Here is a 23,711-nt window from a genome sequence, read left to right on the forward strand (position 1 = left end):
CCTGTGATGGGTGATATGCCCTTCATCCTATTCCACAAGGCCAACACTTTAGGAAAGCCTGTCACACATGTGAATTTACCAATGTGAACTTTCCCAGTGCTAACATTAATTTCCAAGATACAGGAAAGATTTTTCTGTCATGTTGACAATGACTTGTAGATCATGTTTCTACCTTGGAAACATCTTTGAGAGTCTACAAGCATACCTTGAGGTCAGGAGATAAAAGAGTAAGAAGGTCTGTTCAACCACAAAGTGACAAGTCCTGAGAGAAGGGAGAAAGTAGCTTCTAGAATTCATGGGGACACAAATGGTTCTTAGGCTCAGGGGAATCACAATGCATTAGGGTTGTCTAGAGGAACAGAACCTGTAGAGTGGAGGTTTATTAGATTGCCTTACATAGCACATCTTTGTCCAACAATGGCTCGTTGTGCCCTGGAGAGACTGAGACTCAGCTTCTGCTCAGCCCATGAGGATTGGTGTGGCATAGAATGGATGTAGCATAAGGATGGATCTGGCATAGGATGGATATGGAATGAGGATGGGTGTGGCATAAGATGGGTGTGGCATAGGATGGATGTGGCACAAGGATGTATGTGGCTTAAGATGGATGTAGCATGATGGTGGGTGTGGCACAGGATGGGTATGGCATAGGGTGGGTGTAACATAAGATGGATGTAGCATAGGATGGATGTGGCATAGGATCAGTGTGGCATAGGATCAGTGTGGCATAGGATGGATGTGGCATAAGGATGGGTGTGGCTTAGGATGGATGTAGCATAGGATGGATGTGGCATAGGATGGATGTGGCATGATGATGGGTGTGGCATAGGATGGATATGGTAGCAGTCCCATACTGAAGGACCAAATAATTCCCTGAGAGCCACTGGTCTTTAGTCTATACCAGAGCCCCAAAGAAACTAACTCCTGATATCATTGAAGGAACATCTTCTTCATTCTTTAGCAGTTGGGATCACTGGCTTCAACAGTGAGGAAAGTGAGTGGAGGTTTGAAATAGCATGTCAGGAAACAAAGTGTGGTTTGAATGGTTTGAATGGCCCCATAGGCTCACATGTTTAAACACTTGCTTCCCAGGGATTGGAACAGTTTGAGAAGGATTAGGAACATCTTTGTTGGATGAGGAGATGTGTCACTAGGATGGGGTAGGTGTGTCACTAGGGGTGGATTGGTGGATTTGAAGGTTCAAAGGCCCATGACTGTACTAGCCCCCTCTCTGTGCCCCCCCGCAACACCTGTGAATCAGGATTTAAAGCTCTCAGCTACTGTTTCAGCACCAAGCCTGTCTGTTTCCTACTGTGGTGATCATGGACTGACCCTATAAAAGGGTAAGCAAACCCCAATTAAATGCTTTTTTCTATGAGTTGCCTTGGTCATGATGTCTCTTCATACAATAGAACAGTGCCTAGGATACCAAGCTCTTTTCTAGCACTTCTTTGTGGGGTGGGACCTTTCCCATGTTTACAGCAGGCCTTCCCACTTCAAACAACCTGTTAAAGACAATCCCACAGGTGTATCTTACAGCTTCTCTTCTGGTTGATTCCAAAGCCAGTCAAGGTGACAAGGTAAACCATTCCAGTGTCTGTGCCCAGTTTCTGCGTCACAGGTCCCGAATTCTAGAGTGTTGAACTGCACTTAGGCAGCACTTCAAGTGAGACCCATTAACCGGACAGTAGTCCTTCTTTGCCTTAAGCCAGTGATGATAATAGTTGCTATATTTACAGACATCTCTGTAAGGCGGTGCAGACAAGCATTTGTTGAACTGGAAGCAACTAGTGTGCAGATATAAAGGATAATTATGGCCACAGTTCTGGGCATGTTGACACAAAGACATGGCAATGATGATGACAGTGTTTTCATAACATGACCTTGAGTTACAGCTATGCCCACCCCTTCACTCCTCCATATACATAAGGGGAACGCAAATGTCAGTTGGGGTGGCACTGTGGGGCAAGGAAGCAGAGTCAACAGAGGAAGAAAACATCTGCTGACACTAGCAATGAAGTCCTTGATTCTGCAAGTAGTGGGCCAGGGGAATGGCTCAGTGGGTGAGAGTACCTGCTGAGCAAGAATCTGGGTGGCACAGCATCCATGTAAGCCAATGGGCTTGGCCATGCACACCTGTAACCTCAGAACTGTGAGGGGTGGAAAAAGAGGGCCATTGGGGCTTATAGGCTGTCATCACACTAGTTCCAGGTTCAATGGGAGACCGTGTCTCAAGGGAAAAATGCAAGAAATAATAGAGCAGGGCAACCAGCATCCCCCTCTCTACTACACATGCACACATACATACACATTCACATGCACATACGTACACATATCAACATACATACACACACACACATTTCAAAAATTATTAGCAATGAGATGAAATGCCAAGATGATCCAGCCTGGAAAGACCACACAGGTGGAGAGAATGTCTGCCTCTGATACAAAATGAAAAGTTGAATTCCCAGGGTTGCTAATCAGTAATGTTCTGGTGCTGCCTTGGTGTGGCTTCTCTTGTCATTTGAAACTTTCCGTATGTATATGCAGTGTTTGGAGGCAGTCTCTCCTCCTAGAGAATGCCCTCTGTTGCATTGGTTACTTGGATTCACTTGTGCCAGAGGCAACCATGGAGTGATTGTTTTCATGGCACTGACTTGGTATGGATTATGTTTCAGGTCAGAATCTGCCAGCAGTCACAGAAGACTTAGAACTTTTTCTTTTATGCAAATGTCTTTATTTCCCAGCTCATGAGAATTATATAAGCAATATAAGGTAATCACCCCCTCATATACCAGTGTAAAAAAGGAAAACAGTTTTCAGTGTGCTGTAATTTGAATCTAGATTGTTCTTCAAATATTAAAGACTTAGTCCCAGCTTGGTACTAGTGGGAACATGTTTAGGATCAAAGCTATTGTTTTCAGGGCCCCCAGGGCAGGTCAGTGGGAGGGGAGGAAGCATTCCTCAAGCTCCCAGACTCTAAGGTCACACAGACAGTGAGAATTCCAGCTGCTCCCACTAGGTGCACTCTCTGTCAATATATGCCTCCTCTAAGTCTCAGCTACCTCCCTGCTGCTTACCATGCTCATGGCTCTGGAATACTGAGTCCAGCATGGGTGACTGGCATCTGTGGGCAGAGGATAGCAGGGCAGAAGCACTGCTGACAGATGCCACTGTTGAAAGGGACAGGGGCATTTGTCTAGATGATTCCATCTCATAGCTCATTGTCTTAATTTGCACAAGCCAATTAAATTTTCCAAGCCCCAGTTTTGTTTTGTTTTGTTTTGTTTTCCCCTTGAGAGGCTTGGGTGGGTAGTTCTGTGTCAGTGAGGACTTTTCTAGCTGTAGAGGTTGTGTGAATAAAATGAAACACTCCTAAATGGCAAGCCTACAAATTGTCTCACATAATAGATTCTCAAAGCTGGCTTAAGTGCTCACATGATGGTTTCTAGAGCGTGATTACTATGGCTGTTCTTCCCTTTATCCTGCAAGCTGCTGAACAAAATACAAAGTAGCTGCTTCATGGCAACACAAGATTATATGAATCAGAAGCCTAAAGCCTTAGAATCCCATCTAGTATCTGTTTGTGGCTCCATAGTAAGCTCTTAGTGATGTTTAGCCATAGGCTCTGATTACCATATTCTTTAAAGATATGGGAGACTTCCCAGCAAGCCAGACTAATCTACTTAGCAAGTACCAGACCAATGAGAAACCCTGCTTCAGACACAAAGCAGAACCAAACAACATGGCCAGTGACTGAGGAACAAGAGCTCAGGCTGTCCCCAATCCTTCTTCACATTCATGTACACACACTTGCACATATATGAATGCATACATAGAACATCTACCTTGTTCCCATGTATCACAAGATTTTTATGGTCTGATTCCTCAGGGAGAAGTTGTATATGTTCATGGGTGTTCTGTTCTGATTGCTATCCTTGGTAACCAGTGAGGCCCTCCCAACACCATTTTTATAGACAGCAATGGTATCATTCATTCCTTGTGGAAAGGGAACACAGAGAAATGACACTGGATAGAAATACCCATGGTTATCACCTCGCACTACACACACACACACACACACACACACACACACACACACACACACACACACAGCCTTTATCCCATAGACTCACATGTTAATAGAAAGGGAGGGCTTGGTTTACAAAAAAAAAAAATAAAGTTTCATGTCAGACTGCATTGTTGTTCTTAGAAGCATCTTTGGCAGATACAGAATTTTTATGTTCCTATGTAGCCAGGCATTAGTCTAGTTATCACCTCTACACACACGAATCCTTGATGTTCAGATTTCCCTGCTACTTCTCAAGGAAAATCCCCATAAATGGAGCCAGAGACTCTTGGCAAGTGTGTGGTGTGAATCGTGTCAAGCCACCGTCTTTTATGCAGCTAGCTCTTTAATTGACTTTGCGTGCATCCACTCTGCCCTCCAGGAAACAGACATGGTTTCAGGGATTGTCAAAAGACGCCTGTTTCCAGAGCAGATCTAATCCACTTGGTGCCATTGAAAACCCTTAAATGGCAGTTTTTATCTCATTTGTAAGAACTCTTGAGTTCAAGTTACATTTTAATCCCAGTTGCTGCATCAGCTGGGGGCTTGGGGGACAGGGTTGGGCTCAGCTCTAGTTTTCCCTTATACATATTACTACTTGAAGCAGAGCCCTCTTATAGAAAACAGTATCTAGATCTAGAGGTCAGGCTCTCTTTGGATCCAAACTCTTCCATGACTATTTCTGAAAAGTGACTACAACGACTACAACAGGCATGCATTCTTTCTTTGCTGAACAGCCTGTGTTAGCAAGATGTATTGGTGGGTCCTTTTTCAATATTATTTGAAGAAATGTTTGAAGAAAATTATAAGGAAAATTTGATCCCTGCAGACACACCCCTGGTTTCTCCATGAACCAAAACAACACTGCAACGATAGTGCTGATGTGATGTCCTCCAAAGTAAACAACAGAACATCATCACAAATTTTATTTTATTTTATTTGCCTTTGTACACACACATTACATTGGGACTTTTAACCTTTGGACTTTGGACTTCCCATTCTCTTATCTGTTCTGTGTGTCTGTCTGTTTGGGTAAGACACTGAGAGGAATTGCCCTGCATTAGCTCCCTAATCATTTCTCACGTAGACTGTGGCCAGTCCACTTATATGGTAAATGTTAGTGTAGTGAACGGGGATACTAACTGACACAGTTAGAACTTGTACAGGGCTCTAAAAACAGCACCCTTATTACTAAGCCTCCCCATAGCTGGCATTAACCCAATGCAGGGTTTCATTACCTTACAGAGATGTGAGCCTGAGTCTCAGGAGTGTCAACAACTCTGTGAGGAGAACATGGACTACTAATGGATGACCTCCTTGGGATTCAGTCACAGGTTTCCTTCTCTCGTGGACCACATTGCCTTAGAGTCACATGTCCATAAAAGAAAAGAGCATGCTGTTTCCTCAGTTGACTCCCCACCTCTCCATAATCTCTCTGTATGTGTCTGTGTATCTGGCACACACAGGGCACTATCTGGGGTGTTTTAAAAAAAAATCTATTGTCATGTCTAAACTAGATTGTGTGTCCACCCAAAGCCTTCATTTGTTGACATGTAGTATCATCTAAGAAAGCCCATAGCACCTTATCCCTCCTTACTTCATCTCAGTCAGATGTACTGGGGAGCACTGGACACACTGCCCTCCACATGGACTCTATGTGCATTGCATGGACTAGTAAGATAAACTGAGTGACTCACTGTGTGAGTTATCATGGTTTAATAAGGATCAGGAGAAACAAATAGGCCAAATAGATGTTTATTTCAGGGAGAAATAACTTACAACATAGACAGATGAACACCAGCAGGTTCCACTGGAAGCTCTTCTCTCTGCATCTTACCAGCAAGAGAGTGCTCCTGGGCTCCTCCTCAGACCTAGGTCCCCAGGTCACTTCTGCCCCTGTCTCCACCCACAATGGGCATGGTCAGTGCCATGCATGCGGACAAAGTAAATATCTCATTACAATTCCTCTTTTAGTCTAAAGAAAAGATTTAGGCGTGATACAAAACTATATGCAAAACAATGAATAACAAGTATGCTCTAAGAAAAAAGAAAATCAAGAACATACACACTTAAGCCCTACATATCTAGTCCTAGGGTGAAGGCATAATGGAATTTACAATAGAGTTGTCCTAAGCTGGAAAGCTTAAGTCTAGTACTTAATATATCTAACTAGGAAAAGAGAATAAGAGTTGTGATAGTTTAATCTTCAACCTCATCAAAGACCAAAGAAGGAAAATAACAATACTAGGGTCAGCAGGAAGTACAGATGGGCAACTTCCAAAAGGTGCAGCAGGACAGAAACAGCAGGCTACGTTGGTACAGCCAGTTTTGGCTAAGGCCTGGGGTACCAGTCAGACCACAACAATAGCAGGGAGGTAGAAAGGCTGTCTTTCCCTGAGTTGGCAAGGTTTAGTTAGCAGTCTTCTATGTTTGTCTCTTTCAAGCACGTAGGACCACACGTCCAAATCTGTGGTCAAGGTGGGGACAGTTCTTTGCCCAAGGTGAGGATGGACGCCAGAAGGAATGACAACAGTGTCCAACATATTTTCGGGAAAGTGCATGGTGTTGTCAGGAGCAATAGTGTCTCATGTCAATGGAGTACTAATATTAAAACATTTAAATGCCATGTTCTGCAAGGCTATGAAGTGTTTGAAGATTAAGCATCTAGGTACATCTCATAGGTACAGGAAATATAAATGAAAATAATCTGTAATACTCAGGAACTTGGCTAAAAAACTGATTGAAACTTCCCTGAGAAAAGCAGGGACAAATACCTAAGCAATATAATGTATATATGTATATATACATACATGTAAATCCCTAAAACAGAGGAAGAATACAAATGTCTAGACCAGAGGTAGAATTACAAAGGGCAGCATAATAAAAATACCTTAAATTGTATCAATATACAAAATGTCTTGAACATAACTAAAAGTATACATACATAGAATATGGTAAGGATAATGTGCATAAAACATCATAAATGAAAATATTTTACACTATATGACAAAATATAATATACAATTCTTCCAGGAAGGGAATATAACTTATTTTACATAAGTTACCACATATAAGAATCTATAACAATGTAAGCTGTATAATACTAATATCTCACTATTACTAAAATAATTCACAAGAAGATAGGCTAATCTACCCATATCCCATCTAAACAATACCTTTTCCAACCATACCGTATCCCTGTCTAAAAGATATACCTAAATCTAAGCATCACCTTCCATACCCAACCCTAAGTAACTAAAACAAGATGAATATATCCCTAAATGCCAAGAATAGGGGAAGGGGTCATTGTTATCTTAAGATTACTTGCTGAAGAAATGGGAAGATGATTGCTACATGGGATCCTGTAGGAATAAAATTTTTAGCAACCAAATTTCTCGACAGGACTGGCTGTGACATATGTAGGTAGTCACTATGTGGCCGGAAATGCTTGACTGGAGTTCTATCTGAAGTTCTGGCCAGGATGTAATAAGAATGTGCACCATTACAGCTAGCTAGTCAGGAGTTGTCTTGAGCAAAACAGTCTCAAACTGGTTTTAGGGTGATATTTTTAGTCCAGATGCATCAGGTTGAGTGAAGTGGAAACGATGACGTGGGCCCCATCTTCTTTTCGGAGAATTTAAAGATTGCTGTTAGGAATTGTTATTATTTCTTGTGGAAAACTTAAACATCAGTATCAAAGTAAAAATTTCAAGTTTTAAGGTAAGCATATAGGGAAAACCAACAATAAGCATCAAAATATATATGAGAAAATTAGGATTTCAGAGAGAAAATTGTATATAAGGAAATGAGTCCCCAGATTTTGTCTTCTTCTGTCTTACACCAATTGGCTTCTTGATATAAGGCAGAAACTATGAATTTAATCTTAACAACATGCTTGAATTTAGAGAAGGAAAGCCAAATCCAACTCTAAAGCCAGCATTGGTTTACATGAATTGGGACTACAGGAATACTAGATAGTAAAGAGAAAAAGATTTCTATATAGAAATAGTTTACTAGAACTAAATATTTTACCATAAATTGGATTCCTCTTCATTAAGTGATTTTTTTCTGGAGAGCTATCTTTTCTTGTAGGTACTTACATGTTCAGTGTCTTGGCTATTTGAATATGGGTGTTCTCTGTTTTCCTGTAAGGACAAGAACAGAACACTTCCCCTAATTTTGAGAGGTCTCCGCACATCTCATGGGAACCAATTTGTTGGATGACTTGTCATTTCTTTTCATTAAGATGTTTCTCTTGTTCAACTCAGATCTTGATCAACTTAGATGGTATCCATAGCTTTTCTTCTCCTATAGATACAAACGTGAGACTCCTACCCCAACGTAACACATATCCTGCTTTCCATACTGAGGTCAATACATCCTTGAAGTACACTGGCTGATTTAGTTCAGAAGTTTTCTGTTGTCTAGCGTCCTTCTGTAGCTGCTTTTCCTTTTTTATTAGCAGTAAGAAAGTTTAATGTTAATAAAGCATTATATAATCTGTGTTTGGGTGTCTTGGTTCCTCTTGCCTGTTTATGGAGCATTTTTTTTTAAAGTACGATTGGAACTCTCAACTATTGCTTGTCCTGTAGTATTGTGTGGTATACCAGTTATGTGCTTTATGTTATAATACTCAAAAAAAAAAAAAAAAAACTGTTTCAATTTGCTGGAGACATATGCCGGAGCATTGTCAGCTTTTATTTGTACAGGTATGCCCATAATGGCCATTACCTCTAATAGGTGTGTGATAACAGAATCAGCCTTTTCAGAGCTCAGAGCCCATTGAAACCCTGAAAATGTATCTATAGTGTGATGCACATATTTTAATTTTCCAAATTCTGTAAAATGAAACACATCCATTTTCCAAGTTTTATTCCTATTTATACCTTTAGGGTTACTGCCTGGTGGTAGTTTGGTTATAGAATGAGCAAGTAGGACATTTCCTTACTATTTCCTTGGCTTGTTGCCAAGTGAGAGAAAAATCGTTTTTTAAACCTTTGCGTTCATGTGGTGTTTCTTATGAAACTCCAAGGCTTCTAGCACACTCTCTATTAATAACTGACCAATTTTATTATTGTCTTGTGCTAGAAGACCTGGCAGACCCATATGGGATCTGATTTGTGTTATATATATATGTATAGGATGAGTCCTATTTCTGATAGTATCTTGTAACTGTATAAACAATGAAGTTAATTCTGTATTGTCAGGAATAAATTCTGCAGTCTCAATGTGTAAGATGACTCTCTCTGCAGTGAGTTACCAGTGGTAACCAAGAACGTTCCAGAGTCCTCGAGGAATCTCCTGGCCGCAACTCTGTAGAGTCTGAACACAACAGAGAGGGAAGTCCCAACTCTGAGAGGTGGGTTAGATGATGTAACTCAAACAACATTGATCTAAAATGAGAAAGCCTATGAAGAGGTGTGGAAGGGGCAGGGCTGACTCAAGAGATGGCTCAGTTGTTAAGACTGCTCTTCCAGAGAACCTGATTTCAAGGGTTCAATTCCCAGCACTCACATGGCTGATCACAACTGTCTGTAATTCCAGTTTCAGGGGGCCTAACACATACACCAAAACACCAATGTACATAAATTAAAATAATAAGGATAATAACAAAAAGGGAAAGAGAGAGACCAAGGGAAGATGGTAGGTCAGACTTGCAAATACTTCTCCACATTGTTTTGTGGCCCCAGGCAGAAGTGTGACAGTCTTGTATTGCATGGCTCAGGTTATTGATGAGTTCTGTCACCTTGAAGAGAATAAACTCATTTTTTCTCAGTGTTACATATAAGATAGATTCATGGGAGTCTCAGAATTTACCTGAGCCTTCAGGAGTAGTTACAGGGGAACCAAGATTCAAAGTAATTCTACTTTATCCCAACACCTGTAGTCTTTCCACGCAAGAAAGTAAATGCCACCAAATCTAAGCCAGACTCATGACTTTAGAGGTTCTGGGTGGGAATCATCAGCTTCCCATTGGGCTACATGATGAATTGAATAATAAAATTGTCCTTTTAATTGTTTTGATGCACCAGTGGGGCCTTGCCTCTCTTTCTCATCCCCTGCTGCCCTACCCCCCAGGAGCACAGTCCCAGGCTGTTTTTCACCTAATGTACACACACAGGCTGCTTATCTTGAGGGCTACTGGTCCAGCCCTCTGTGGTACTCTGCCTGGCTCAGATCCATGTTTTTGCTTTTTATTTTTTTATTTTGTATTTTTTTTTTTTTTTGATAAAGCAGGTTTAATAGCATCTTCCAAAAACCTTGCCCACACCCTAGAGAATCTATGAAGGGATTTTTTTTCTCCCCTCTATTCGGAATAGTTGGCACCTGTGGATGTGAATAGTTGAGATAAGTGAGCCCAGGAGGACTCAGGGTGGGGTAGGGCCAGGAGGACTGGGGGAGGGGCAGGAGGACTAGGGGTATGGCAGGAGGACTGGGGGGGTAGCAGGAGGACTCAGGGTGGGATCCAAGAAGACTCTTGGAGTGGGGTGGGGCCAGGAAAAGTCTTTGGGGAAGGAGGACAGCACAACAGGAAAATGTAGGACCCTACTGAAGGCATACAGAAACCATTGCTTGCGGTTATTTACTGTTAAAGGAGAGTTATCAGTGTTCTCACAGCCTCCCAGCCACACTAGGGTGCAGAGTCTGAATATTGCTCCTGCCCCTCCCTACAGATTAACCATTCTCTTAGATAAGGCTCATGCTGCTGCCTGTCACTGTGGAAGTCTAGAGATTAGCAGCTCTCCAATTTTCTTCACTGGACTGCTAATGGGGGGAATAAAACAAGGAATTCAGGTCTTTGGCTTTCTTCAAATTCTCTCTTGTATATTAAAAGATGTTCCTAGCTTTAGTTTATTTCACACAATCACTTCCACCACCACCAAACAGTATAATTTTCTGAGAAAAATCCTTGTTATGAAGGTCTTTGTAAAGTCTTTTCTGTCCAGTATCTTCCTCCATGGAAAGGAACTGGATTTCATCTTCCTCACGTCTTATCAGTGCGCCTACAGAAACAGATTAATGGAAGATGGTGTCCTTGGATGGACAGCACCCACGTAGTTCTGTGAGAAATGGGGTATTTTCTAACAGGCTGACAGAAATGAACCTGTTGTGTAACCACCAAAGCAAACATAGGAGAACTGCTAGGTTGACTAGAAGAGGCTGCCAGAGATAGCAGGCTTAAGGAGACAGGGCACCACCCTCCCTGAGCACAAAGCCTTTCTAATCTGTAGACTAAGTGGGAGTTACTGGATTGATCTGTTTGTACAACGAGCAAGGCGACCTCCCACCCCCACACCCTTCAGTTGTGTGGAGTCTGGAAAAGTTAGAAAGATCGTCAAGATCTTCAAGCTTCCGTGGAATCAACAGACTTATCACTCCAGTTGCTTTATCAGCCAGTATTTCGCTCTTAGCTAATCTCAGTGCAGCCTGGGGTCTCTCTGGGGAGTAGGAGGAAAGAGGAGGTTACTGGAGGAAGGGCATGTGCTCTCTGCTGTGAGGGAAGATGTGCAGGCAAGAGAAGCAAGAGTATGTTAACCCCCAGTGTCCCAAATGTGCCCAGTAACAAAATTCAGCTGGAATCTAATCTTACAGTACGTGGAAGGAAAAGTCTCAAAACTTCACAAGTGCCTAAGGAACTAATAAACTCTGTGAAGTAACTTCTGGAACATCCTATGTCATCAACAATGAGTGAGATAAACAACATCCTCAACCATGTTCTACAGGAATCTCCTGCTTCACCCTAACTTTACTATGTGGGAGATGGCAGGTGATCTCATGGCCACTTATGTTGCTGAGTGTCAATCAGACCAATTGCATTTGACATTCATGTGGCTTTAAGATAAGACCTTGATCCTCTGGGTGTATCAGCTTCATCATGAGGAAATTAAAAATTCCTTTTCCATTGCCTCATAATGTTGTTGTGAAGTGAAATGAAGTCCTGGGGTATATGATCCTCTGCCTAGAGATTGGTAGTGTCCACAGTGGGTTGGGTCTACCCACATCAGTCAAACTAAGTAAAACAAATCCCCCTGTAGACTTACCCACAAGTCAACTCCACATAGTCAATCCCTCATTAAGACTCTCTTCCCAGGTAATTGTATGTTGTATAGGTTGGGACAAGTTGACAAAGCTATATACCACAAGCACCATTTTCAATGTTGAGCTACAAATAATTTTTGTTGAACCACAAACACTCCATTAAACAAAGTTTTATAAACTTCTATGAACTAAAAACATTATTAAGCCAAGGAAAAGTAAGCCTGATAGGACTTAACACCATGTTTTTCAAAGGGGCATCGTGTCTGGGGTCCTTAAACACGTAATTGAAGGCAAAGGGAGGAAGAAAGGATTTGTTTCAGTTTACAGCTGTATTCCCTCATTTAGAGAAGCCAGGGAAGGAACTTCAGGCAGGATCCTGGAGGCAGGAGCCAATTCAGAGATCATGAAGAAATGCTGCTTACTGGCTCACTCCATATGGTTTGCTCAGTCTGCTTTCTCATACTATCTAGGACCACCCACCCAGAGTATAACTCTGTGTCATCTTTTTCATGGGCACACATTGTTTAGGAGTGAAGTGAAACCCCGTGATGTATGTTAACACCATATAAGATCAAATAGTGTATGGGCATTTGTCAAACGCAGTTTCTCATGGAATCTGCAGTGGGTCATACCCATCTACCTAAGCAAGTAGGTATGAATAATAAGATATCAGATGCTGCAGTACACTAGACTCAAAATGAAACAGATAAAAGGATGATCTGTAACTATAAACAGCATGTCAAGCTCTGTGTTAATCCCTGCTAAGCTCAGGTGCTACTTCCTTATTTCATTTTGGTCCACCCACATTGATCTTTAATCAAGAAAATAATTCACAGGCTTGTCTTTCCCTAGGCTAACCTGGTGGGGTCATTTTCTCCCAAATGACTCTAGCCTGAGTAAAGCTGAGATAAGACTAGCCAGCATACATTATTAACAGAAAGCACTGTCAAATTTTTTAGATGCCATGGCTAATTATCATAGTACTCACTAGAGGCTCTCCTCAGGATGCTCTGTTACTGGTTAGCACTTTATTTTGCTGGAGAAAGTCCTAATATAAAAAAAGAGTCTGTTTCTCTCAAGTCCTCTCCTAATGTCCACACTACTCAAAAAGATAAAACATCTCCCACTCTTATGGGAAGAAGAGAGCCCCTCTCAGCTCCAAAATCCCCACTTCCTAGTGCCAGACAGTTGTGACTATTCTGTGCGTGACTACCCAAGTAATCCAATGTAGTTCAGGCTAGAGACCTTGAACATGCATGTTATTACAGCCTGTATGAATGGGCTTAAATCACATGGTTCTCTCCATCCTGCTGGGTTCAGGGCCATGCACCAAGAGAAGTAGAAGCAGCAAGGCAGGGAGGAGAGGAGGGGATGAGAGAGATTAATTTATAAAACAATAGTACGGTCCTCCATCCTCTGTTGCTAGATTTGAAGACCCACAAGAAGAACCTTAAGTCTATGCACAGTCAACGAGACACCTTCAAGACAATAACTGAGGAAACAGAGTCCGTGGCCTTTCAGTCCCATGAAACTGAAGTTCACAATCTCAGTAATCTGGTAAGCAAGCTTTTCACAACAACTCTAAAGTAAAGTTCAGCAAATCAAGACCTTGACTGTGATCATGTGAGCTCAAGACCAGATCTATAGGCAAGGTCACCCATATTTAGGATATGGTAATTCTGAAATGTCTTAACAAGCTGAATTTGGGTCAATTTCTCATATCACCAACAAAATGCCTTAACCTGCATGCCTGAGAAATACAAGTCTTGTATGGAACTGAAGCCTACATTTGGGGTTGGGAAGTATGAAGAGAAAGGCAAACACACCCCCATATTGCATTTGACTCTTCTAAACAAAACTTCCTCATTAACTGGATCAAAGTTCACTCAATATATAAGAAAACAATAATAACTAAAAATCTGATTTAGGAATTGTTAAACAGCCCCCCAATTAAATGGAGTTATTCTTTTGAATGCAATGAAAAATGGCTACAATTAAAGACTGAAGTGTAGCCTAAGACCTAAAACAAGGAAGTATACCAATGTAATCTCAACATATATTCATTCCAGTTAATCCCTGTCTCATTCATTCAGCAGGAAACATTCTGCCAGAACACATTTCTAGTGATATTTTCTTTGGAGAAAGCATCTAATAATTTATTAAGTTATGAACTTTAAATAAAACCTGAAGGTTTTCAAAGTATAGTAATCAATAGAAAGTTTGTTTGGTGGTTGAAAGATAGCTTTGTGGTTAAAAACACTTTTTACTCTTGCAGAAAATCTGGGTTCAGTTCCCAGGACCCATATGACAGCTCACCATTATCTATAACTCCAAGTTCCTGGGATCCAACACCTTCTTCTGGTATCTGTGAATACTAGGTATATATGTGGTACACATACATAACAAGTAAGTAAAAGATTCATACACATTCAATAAAAATTTAAATTATTTTTTTACAGAAAAGGTAAAATGCAGCTGTGATATGAACGAAGAATATTAATACAGTATAGATAAAGACTCAGCCCTACCTGAATGCATAGTTCATGGCTTTTGTAAGAATTATAACCAATGAGAAAGGTAAATAGCATCAAAACTCACACTGGGATGTGGTTTTCATTACATCTTTTTTAATGATTCAGTTTCTGGGGAACATGACACACCATTTATGAGGTACAGAGGTTGATGAACTAAGGTTCTGAGCTAAACAAACAAACAAAAAAAAAACAGACAAAAAAAAAGGCATGGACAGCAGTAAATAAGTTACTTTGTTTTCTGCAAACAGCCACTTGAAGCACCATGAAATTTTGTGGAGGAACCCCTTTGAGAAGCACACTGACTGTCTAGTCTGTAGACTCCTTGGTATTCTCTTGAGTAAACCAGAGAAGACCATAAAGACTGCTGTAGGGTAGAGATGATGACACCAATGACAGCTGTCACCAGAGTTGCCTTTCTAAGCACCTGACAAGCACAGGCACAGGCACAAGCACAAGTTTTCACATAGTTACAACTGAGGGTCCCTCGAGGTTATTATGGGCCTGTTTCTCTCTGCAACTTCAACATATGTTATATATTTTTAGGCCTTGTGTAACCACAAGAAACAGATGCTTCACGGAATCATGGGCATGTAGATTTATTTTGTTCAAGTCAACAAGGGGAAATAAAGGACTAGAGCTCTTGGGGTGAAGTCCTTAACGTTTTCCATCACACCACCTGCATTCCCACTCAGTTCAGAGATTCCTAAGGAAGGCAGTCCAACCTCATTTTCAGGCCAATGCTACTCAAAACCAGTTACTTAAATACAACCCCAGTGGGATTATCTGAACTTGTAAGACCATGTATGCCCTTTATCCTCATAATTTCCCTTCTTCCCTTTCATGTATAAACATCTGAAGTATTTCAAGATTTTAGAAAAAGTACAGAAAATAATTTATTTAATTTCCCTTTAATCACTACATAGCCTCATTAAAATTTATTTTTTGCAGATTTACCATCAAGTTATAAGAGCTGCTGAAAGTGTGTTATTGGTCCCAGACTGTGAATAACATCTTTAATTTTAAGTTTCAGCATAGTTTGTGTTTATTAGGGAAAAATAATACATATTTAGGATGAGCATTAAGAAACAAGGAGAAAGTGAGATAGAGAAGGACACTAGGTGCTCCCTGGAGTGGATACAGGCTTCTCAAGGCAAACACATTTACTTTCTTAAATATGTAAGAATTTAAGCTGAATATGGTGCTGTATGTCTATAACAGCAGTGCTTAGTATGCAGAGGTAGGCAGTATAAATCTACCTTGGCTGCATAGTGAACTCCAGGCCAGCTTCTGCCGTGGGGAGACCCTCAAAAAGCAATCAAGCAATCAAAGAAAGGAAACAGCACAATATGTACAGGTTTTGGTTGAGTGATGCCTTTGACTTTTCTGCCATAGCCTTTTCAATAGAATATACTACATGCTCACTCCGTGTTTCAAAAAGAAGGCAAAGAAAGAATTGCTGTATTTCCCTTCTTAAAATTCAGTTCTTGGAGTAAGATGCTCCTCCCTTCATCCAGCACTATCTATTTCTATTTCAAACAAAACACTCTCTTTTGCCCACACACTCCCTGTAGCTTAATAAGGTCATTACTGGGAAGACTAGTAAGGTGTAATAGATCACCACCCTTCTTGACACAGGCCAGAGAACATAGTCTCAGCTTAGGAAGTGTTTGGTTGTCCTCTCCTCCAATGGACCTGCAGACAACTTGGTCATGAAGACTCCCCCCCTCTCTCCTCCCTCCCTCTCTCTCTCTCTCTCTCTCTCTCTCTCTCTCTCTCTCTCTCTCTCTCTCTCTCTCTCTCTCCCACTTCTTGACTCCTCTGTTTTATTTTTCTCTATCATTTCTAAAAGTACTGAACTTTTTGTTGTCAAAGCACAGGGAAAATAGATTAAAGGGAACCCAAGAGAATCAAGGTCTTCCTTGAATAAAGTTCAAGTTTTCTTGCAAAAATATACACTAACTGTCCTGGGACTATTTCTGATTTCCATTAATATCTGGCACACCTAGCCCACCAGAAAGTAACATAGCATGGCTAGCACACATTATGGCTGACTGTACATGACAGCAACTTACAAAGGAATGAAGGGCCCCCTTTCACTTTCATACAGAGAAATAATTTGTTCAGAAATTAGCTTGTCTAGATTTAAACAAGTGACTTCAAGTTTTGATGTCACCAGATATACCTTCTGCTATGACACCTTGCTTTCCTTGTGGCTGGCCATCTCATGGGCCATGTCTCAATGAAATCATTACATGTACAGATTCCCTTGTAAAAGTGTTTAGCATCTTCTGTATTCCAAAGCCGCAGAAGGAGCATAGGATGGATCTTGGGCAGTTGCTGTATAGCTCAGTCTATTACCAACAAACCAAACTGCATGAGTGATGAAAATAAATTAATCACTTACTATTCAAAACTCTTAAGAGAAAAATCTATGCTGAGTTTCACTGATGACTTGACAGCAACATATACACAGTCCACTCCTGTTCATATACAGCCAACTCCAAGGGCAATGATTGTTTTGCAGACAAAGAGAATTTTCAAGGGGTGTATGTATGTGGATATTTTGAAACTTTGATTCAAAACACAACATAAAATTGGTCTGATAGCATAGTTCAGTGGCAGGTTCTGTTCAGGGTAGGCAAGAACTTGGCATTCAAAAATAAAATGTCATAGTGATTCATTAGCCCAGTGAATTCTTATGGTCAAATACAGAGTCTGTGACTCCAGAGATAGCTTGGAGCACTTAACTTGACTCTATTAGTCACTAATGCTGGTGAACAGAGGGAATCTAACCTATCCATTTCAGTTTAGATCTCCTGTCCCTAGGCACAAATGCAAGAAGGCGATGAATAATATTAAATTATAAGATCTTTGCAGCAAGAAATTTTCTACTCCTTCATATTTTGAACTTTACCAAAAGTTCAATATGGAGTCATTTTCATTCAGGTGGAAGTCTGGGTCATATCTTGCCCTCCTCCAAATAGTTCATTCATCTCTGCCTCTGGAACTGCACAAATTGAATCCTAAAGCATGCTTTATTACTGTTTCTTTAGGATAGTGAAGGAGTCTTGGAATTTAACATCCCCTAAAGCTGGAGATGTTAAAGGCCCACTGTGTCCCACAAAATCAAAATCGTCTGTCCATGGTACATTGAAACTTCCTGTGGAAAGCACATCCTTTAAAATGTTCCTTTCCACCACTCATTCAAAAGATGTAGGGCTTATTAGTCCATGGTTTGCACAAGTAGGAAAGGTTATTGGAGGGTGGTTGTCCCCGTAGCTTCATGAGTGTCAGTCACTCTAAAGGCAGAGGAGAAGGTGGTGCATATCCAGATATGTATAGAAACAGGTGTGTTTGTCCAGTGTGGATCCTGGGACTTGGAACCAAGAGTGTGGAGTCTGATTTCACACTCTTCCTCCCTCAATTGTTTTAAATGCCATTGTTAAATGGCTGCTGTTCCTTTAATAATCCTTGCCTATTTCAATTTATGAATGTTGTTTTTTTCTGCTGTTTTAGATTATGTTTCACAGTGAGACACAGTTGCAAACAAGTTAACTTTCTTTTCTTTTGGAGGTTATAGAAAATTTATTTCCATTCTGCTGCTTGTTGTACTTTTCCTTTTAAGTGTTGAATTATGAGCTACCACATATGGGTACTAGGAAGAGAACCTACTCAACACGTGCTTTAACATCATCTCTGTGCCCCCAATGTGCTTTAACGTCATCTCTGTGCCCCCAATGTGCTTTAAACATTATCTCTGTGCCCCCAATGTTGTTTCTATCTTCTGTGGGGAGATGGGGTGAAGAACTAAAATCATAATTATTCCCACCTCAAAGAAGGTCCAAATTATCACACATGTGTTAAGGAAAGTGTAAGAAGTTCTCTGCCCCAATGCTTCTTCTGCCTCACAGCAGACAACACACCGTCAAACACCATCAACCAGCAGATGTAAAATACTTCTGTCCATGTCAGGCAAAACACTTCATGGGGGGCTGACTTTGAGCCAGTTCCTTCAGCCGTATGTATCCCAGATCCTTGACTATCTTTGACTATAGTTTTCCTAGACAGGAACTAAAGAAAGTATCAGTTTGGAATCAAATGAGCACCTGAGTTTAAATCACTAGCACCTGTTGGGGAAACAGACAGGTGGACCCCAGGAACTGGCTATCCAGTCAGCCTAACCATAACGCCAACCTCCATTTTAGTGAGACATTCTGTCTCAAGGTAACAGGTGGAGTGTAGTAAAACCCCTTCTCTGATTTTCTCATGAATGCACCATACATGTACACACACACACACACACACACACACACACACACACACACACACACACACCCCACAGGAAAGGGAGGAGGAGTGCAGGGTCAGGTCTTCTTCAGCTATGGCATTCACTCCCAAATAGCAGATTAGAAGACAGGTCAGAGTCCTGCCAGGTCAACTCTGGACAGAAATAGGCTACCAAGTGTAATATGATGCCATGTGTGTTGTATTGTGCCCTGAGCTCAGTCTCCTCTGGGTATTTAGGACTGTAACTCAGAGACAAAGTTATGAAAAATCATATGTGAGCAACCCACTGCAATGACCAAGCATCAGGAAGAGTATGCTGATCCACAAATAACAAGGTGAGTTCAGCTGAGAAGATGGGGATTTGCCCTCCATGGCCTGACCTCAGTGTGCAGGAATGAGATGGAGATCCAAAAAGCTTGTCAGGAAGCACTTGACCAGGCAGATGCTTGGAAACATAAAAATATGAAAAGGGTCTCTATGGGTAATAAACATAAAAGGGCCACCCATCAATGTGTCCTGTTGTCATTGCTCCTGCACACAGAACCTCCAGCTTCTCCCTGTACTAATTCTGCTTCTATTAGCTGAACTCCTTTCTCCTGGGAATGTTCTCCTGTACAAAATCCATTCCTGTTGCTGGAGTTTCTTTTCCCTCCAGGTCTCACCACTCTTCTCAGCCCTAAATAAGCACATATACATATATTAATTATAAAATTGTTAGCCAATGGCTAGGACTACTTCTTGGCCAACTCTGTCTTAATTACTACCTGATTTCTATTAATCTATTTATTTATACATGGCCTTATCTTACCAGAGAACGCCTAGTGTGTCCTATCTTCCAGGACTCTACATGGCATCCCATTTTGGCTCCTTTCTCCCAACCTTCTCCTCATCTCCTAGCCCCACCTACCTTCCTGTCTCTACTGGCTATTGGCCAAACAGTGTTTTATTCATCAACCAATAAGAGACACATAATGCAGAAGGATAGCCACCATCATATCCTTTTGCTTATTTCTCCATGAAGCCTTCCCTGATCATCCCAGGATTAACAACATTGCTCTGATAGCTCATTGTACAGGTGTGATGGTTCAAGACAAGGTCAGTTTTCTGGGAGATGCTATGTCATTCAAAGAAAATATAGGAATCAAAGGCTGGGGATGAGGGCAGTGTCTTAGAAAATGCTGACATGTGGGACATGGGTCAAAGAAAGGACATCCAGAATGGCTCCAGTCCAGGCAATTTAATTGGATGGGGAAGTTCTAAGGGTTGCTTTTAAACCTGGAACAGGAGATGGAGTCAGACTCAGTAGAGATCTCTATGTGTGCTCTTTTCTCAGATGAGGGTTGGTTTAGATCCACATCTGTCCGAGTCTGCACACAAAGGCAGAGGGTAGATCACACCATACTATAGCCACAGTGAGCCCATCTCAACTCCTTCATCTCCTGAAACCATAAAGGCTACTTTCATGGTATTAGTTATTCCCACCATGACTTCCAGAGTCTGAAAGCAACAGATTCATTCTTTTGGAGTTTGGAGAACTAAAAAGCCCTCCCAGAGTAATATAAAGGCTCCATGGCAGGGATACTTTCTGTCCCTTGAGAAGTTTCCATCGTGGGCATTCCATAAGAAAATGGGCTTTTGTGCCTTTCATAGGCTACAGTTTCTTTATACAATGGACTTGTCTAAGTTTCTTCCTGTTTTCCAATCAGTTAAATTTAGAACGATTGTTTCCATCTCTTATGAGATATAATGTCTAGGAACAGTGAATGCCTAGCTGTGATACTGGGCCCAGAGAGTCTATGTAGCATACTTGTGACCAGGGATATCACCCAACTCCTGGGTCTTTTCCTAAGGTTTCCCACAGGCACAAAGAGTGTTTTCCTTGATGGTTGCTAGTTTGATATTTCATAATACAAACTAAGTTGTCTGTCACCTTAACACAAAAGAACTCATTTTTTAAATAAAAACAAAACCATTTATTTTTAGAGACAATCTCTGTATTCATACCATATATGACTTTAAAAATCAAACAATCTGTGATGATTGTATTAAGCATAGAAAAACACATTTACACAAAAAGAAAAAAGCCTTTTCCCCTAATACTTACAGATAACCACTTACCATTGTGATAAATTTCATCTTAGATTTCATGTGAGATTTAGAAAAATAGTGCCAACTTATATCTGCATTTAAGTATACAAACCACAAAGTTTTATCTTTTATGTAGCAATGGATGGCTACTATTGTATGACCTCAAAATGTGCTTTAATCCCCACACACCAATAAAAACACTTCTGAACTACTTTAGAACCACATTCTCTTCTTTACATGAGTGTAGATTCAGGTGTGCGCAAGTGAACATGTGTGGGGACAGGCGTGTGTATGTGTGGCACATAGAGGTCAACCTCAGATGTCATTCCTCAGGTGTATGAGTCATACACAAGTTGGAGGACCTGACTTCAATCTCTAGCCCCCGTACAAAAAGACAGCAATATTGGTTCGCATTTGTAACCCCAAAGCTGGGCAGGCAAAGACAGAGGGCTCAGGGGGTTAACTGGCCAGCTGCTCCAGCCAAATGTGAGCTTTGGGTCTCAGTGAGAAACCTTGTCTCAAAACAAAAGGTGGACTTCAGCATGGACAAATAATTATGTCAATAATTCCAAGTGTCAGGGTGGTCTGGTGTTGGTATATAGTGATAAGCATAGCTGCCTTCCAAAATGCTATTGTTAGGATTTGTGATTGTCTAGATTTCTAACAGGAAAGGACAGAGCTTGTAAACTGCTCATCTATGCAAGTATACATTGTGTAGACTAAGGAAACTATCCTTGCCACTTACTGTGTGACTTTGTGAATTTGTTCAACTCTCTGAATGAATTTGTAGAATGGGACAATAATACTTCCTTCACTAGGATCATTCTAAAGACTAAGTGAACATACAAGGTAATTTCAATGAAAATGAATATGACTTACATATGCATATTTTTCTTCAGTTTGGTACTACATATTGAATAAGATGTAAAATCTTCTAGAATCCTGAATTTAAGTTCTGGTCACTTTTGTGTTTTCAAAAGAACCAGCTTTAGCCAGTCAGAAAGCTGTTAAGTGAGAGGAAAAAAGTACTTTTAGCATATACAGTTCATCCACTCTAAAACAAGTCTTCTTGGCTTTCTCAAGATGCTGGTCCAGAAACAAGGGCATGGCAGTGGGTGAAGGCTTCTCCAGCCTCTGTGTCTAAATCAACATAGCAGGGAGATTCTGATGAAGCCCTGACAGGGACAATCTAAAGCCACATATAATGTGTACACATATAATGTGTCCAAGGGCTAAGGAAATTTCACACAAATAAACACAAAACCCTAAAGCAGTAACATCTCCATGATGTCAGTAGGCTCTTGCCTGGGAGTTTTTATAAAGACAGTTGCTTGATGTTTTGGATTGGATTCTTTTAACATTGCAAGTTTCTAGAGAAAGGAATCCTGAAGAAAACTCCAGACTGAAATCTACCTTTATTTGACTTTTCTCCTCCTTCTCTGACCTTAAGCACTAAGCGTATAAGTATGAAGAATTCTTGTGAGCTGATAATCTCACTGATGAAAGGAAAAATGAATACTGGGCAAGCTCAATGATGGTTTCCATGAAACCTCCTTGACTATATGAGAAATGAATCCACTTTACAAAAGGGATAAACATAGATATTTGTTCTGTCAGACACTGGATAATTTGTCTACAAAATGTTCTGGCCGCATTTGATAATGGAAACCTTATTGTTCCCAGGCAAGAAACAGTTGACACAAAAGGACTCCCTGGCTCAGCACAGGGCTTGACAGATAAGCACGGAAGATTCTTCATTCCTTAGCACAGAATGCAAGCAGCGTAAGATTCTGAATGCAGTGGGAAGAGGAAATAGCTTGGTGTATCTAGTATTTTGGAGCTCAAACAAGTAGAAAATAAATAAATAGATAAATAAATAAATAAAAGACCTCAGTAATCTTGCTCTGAGTGTTTTCAAGAATAGTGAGAAACAAAATCACAAAAACACTTTAGGTACAAGGCTCTACAGAAGGGAAATGATTCTCAACCTTCGTAATGCCTAGACTCTTTAATATATAGTTCCTCATGCTGTGGTGAGCCCCTGACCATAAAATTATTTTCATTGCTGCTTCATGACTATAACTCTGTTACTGTTATGAATCTTAATGTAAATATCTGTGTTTTTCTGATGGTCTTGGTTGACCCCTGTGAAAAGGTCATTCAATACCAAAAGAGGTTGTGATTCACAGGTTGAGAACCATTGCTGTATGGTATAAGGTTAAAGTTCCTGATGCCCATCCTAAGCAGTTCAAATTGCCATAGGAAATATATTTGCCAGTGGACCAACTGCTTCAAGGGCCCCAAATCTAAAAAGGAAGATTTCTGCCATAAGCAACTATCTGCAAAGACTAACTACTGCCCAAGCTGCTAGATGATTTTGGTTCCTTAGTTTAGAATCTGAGTCATACTCTCTCATTAAAGACCCATTATTAAGTACTGTTGGCCTAGAGCTTGCACCATTCATTTGCTCATTCATATGCAGTCTCCCCAACGGCATTGGTAGTAGAATGTTGGTGTTGATGAGCAGATTTGTTCGGAAGGTTTAAATGAGTAAATATACAAATAAAAGAGAGCGTGAGTCAACAATAGAAGTATACTGAGTTGATATTGAGATCACACATGATGGGGGTATACAAATTCTGTTCAGAAATATGCAAGAAGACTTTATAGGTAAGGTGAGAGTTTGCTCTGCA

The sequence above is a fragment of the Phodopus roborovskii genome, unplaced genomic scaffold (genome assembly GCF_943737965.1).
Source record: "Phodopus roborovskii unplaced genomic scaffold, PHOROB, whole genome shotgun sequence".
In the NCBI taxonomy this organism is placed as follows: Eukaryota; Metazoa; Chordata; class Mammalia; order Rodentia; family Cricetidae; genus Phodopus; species Phodopus roborovskii.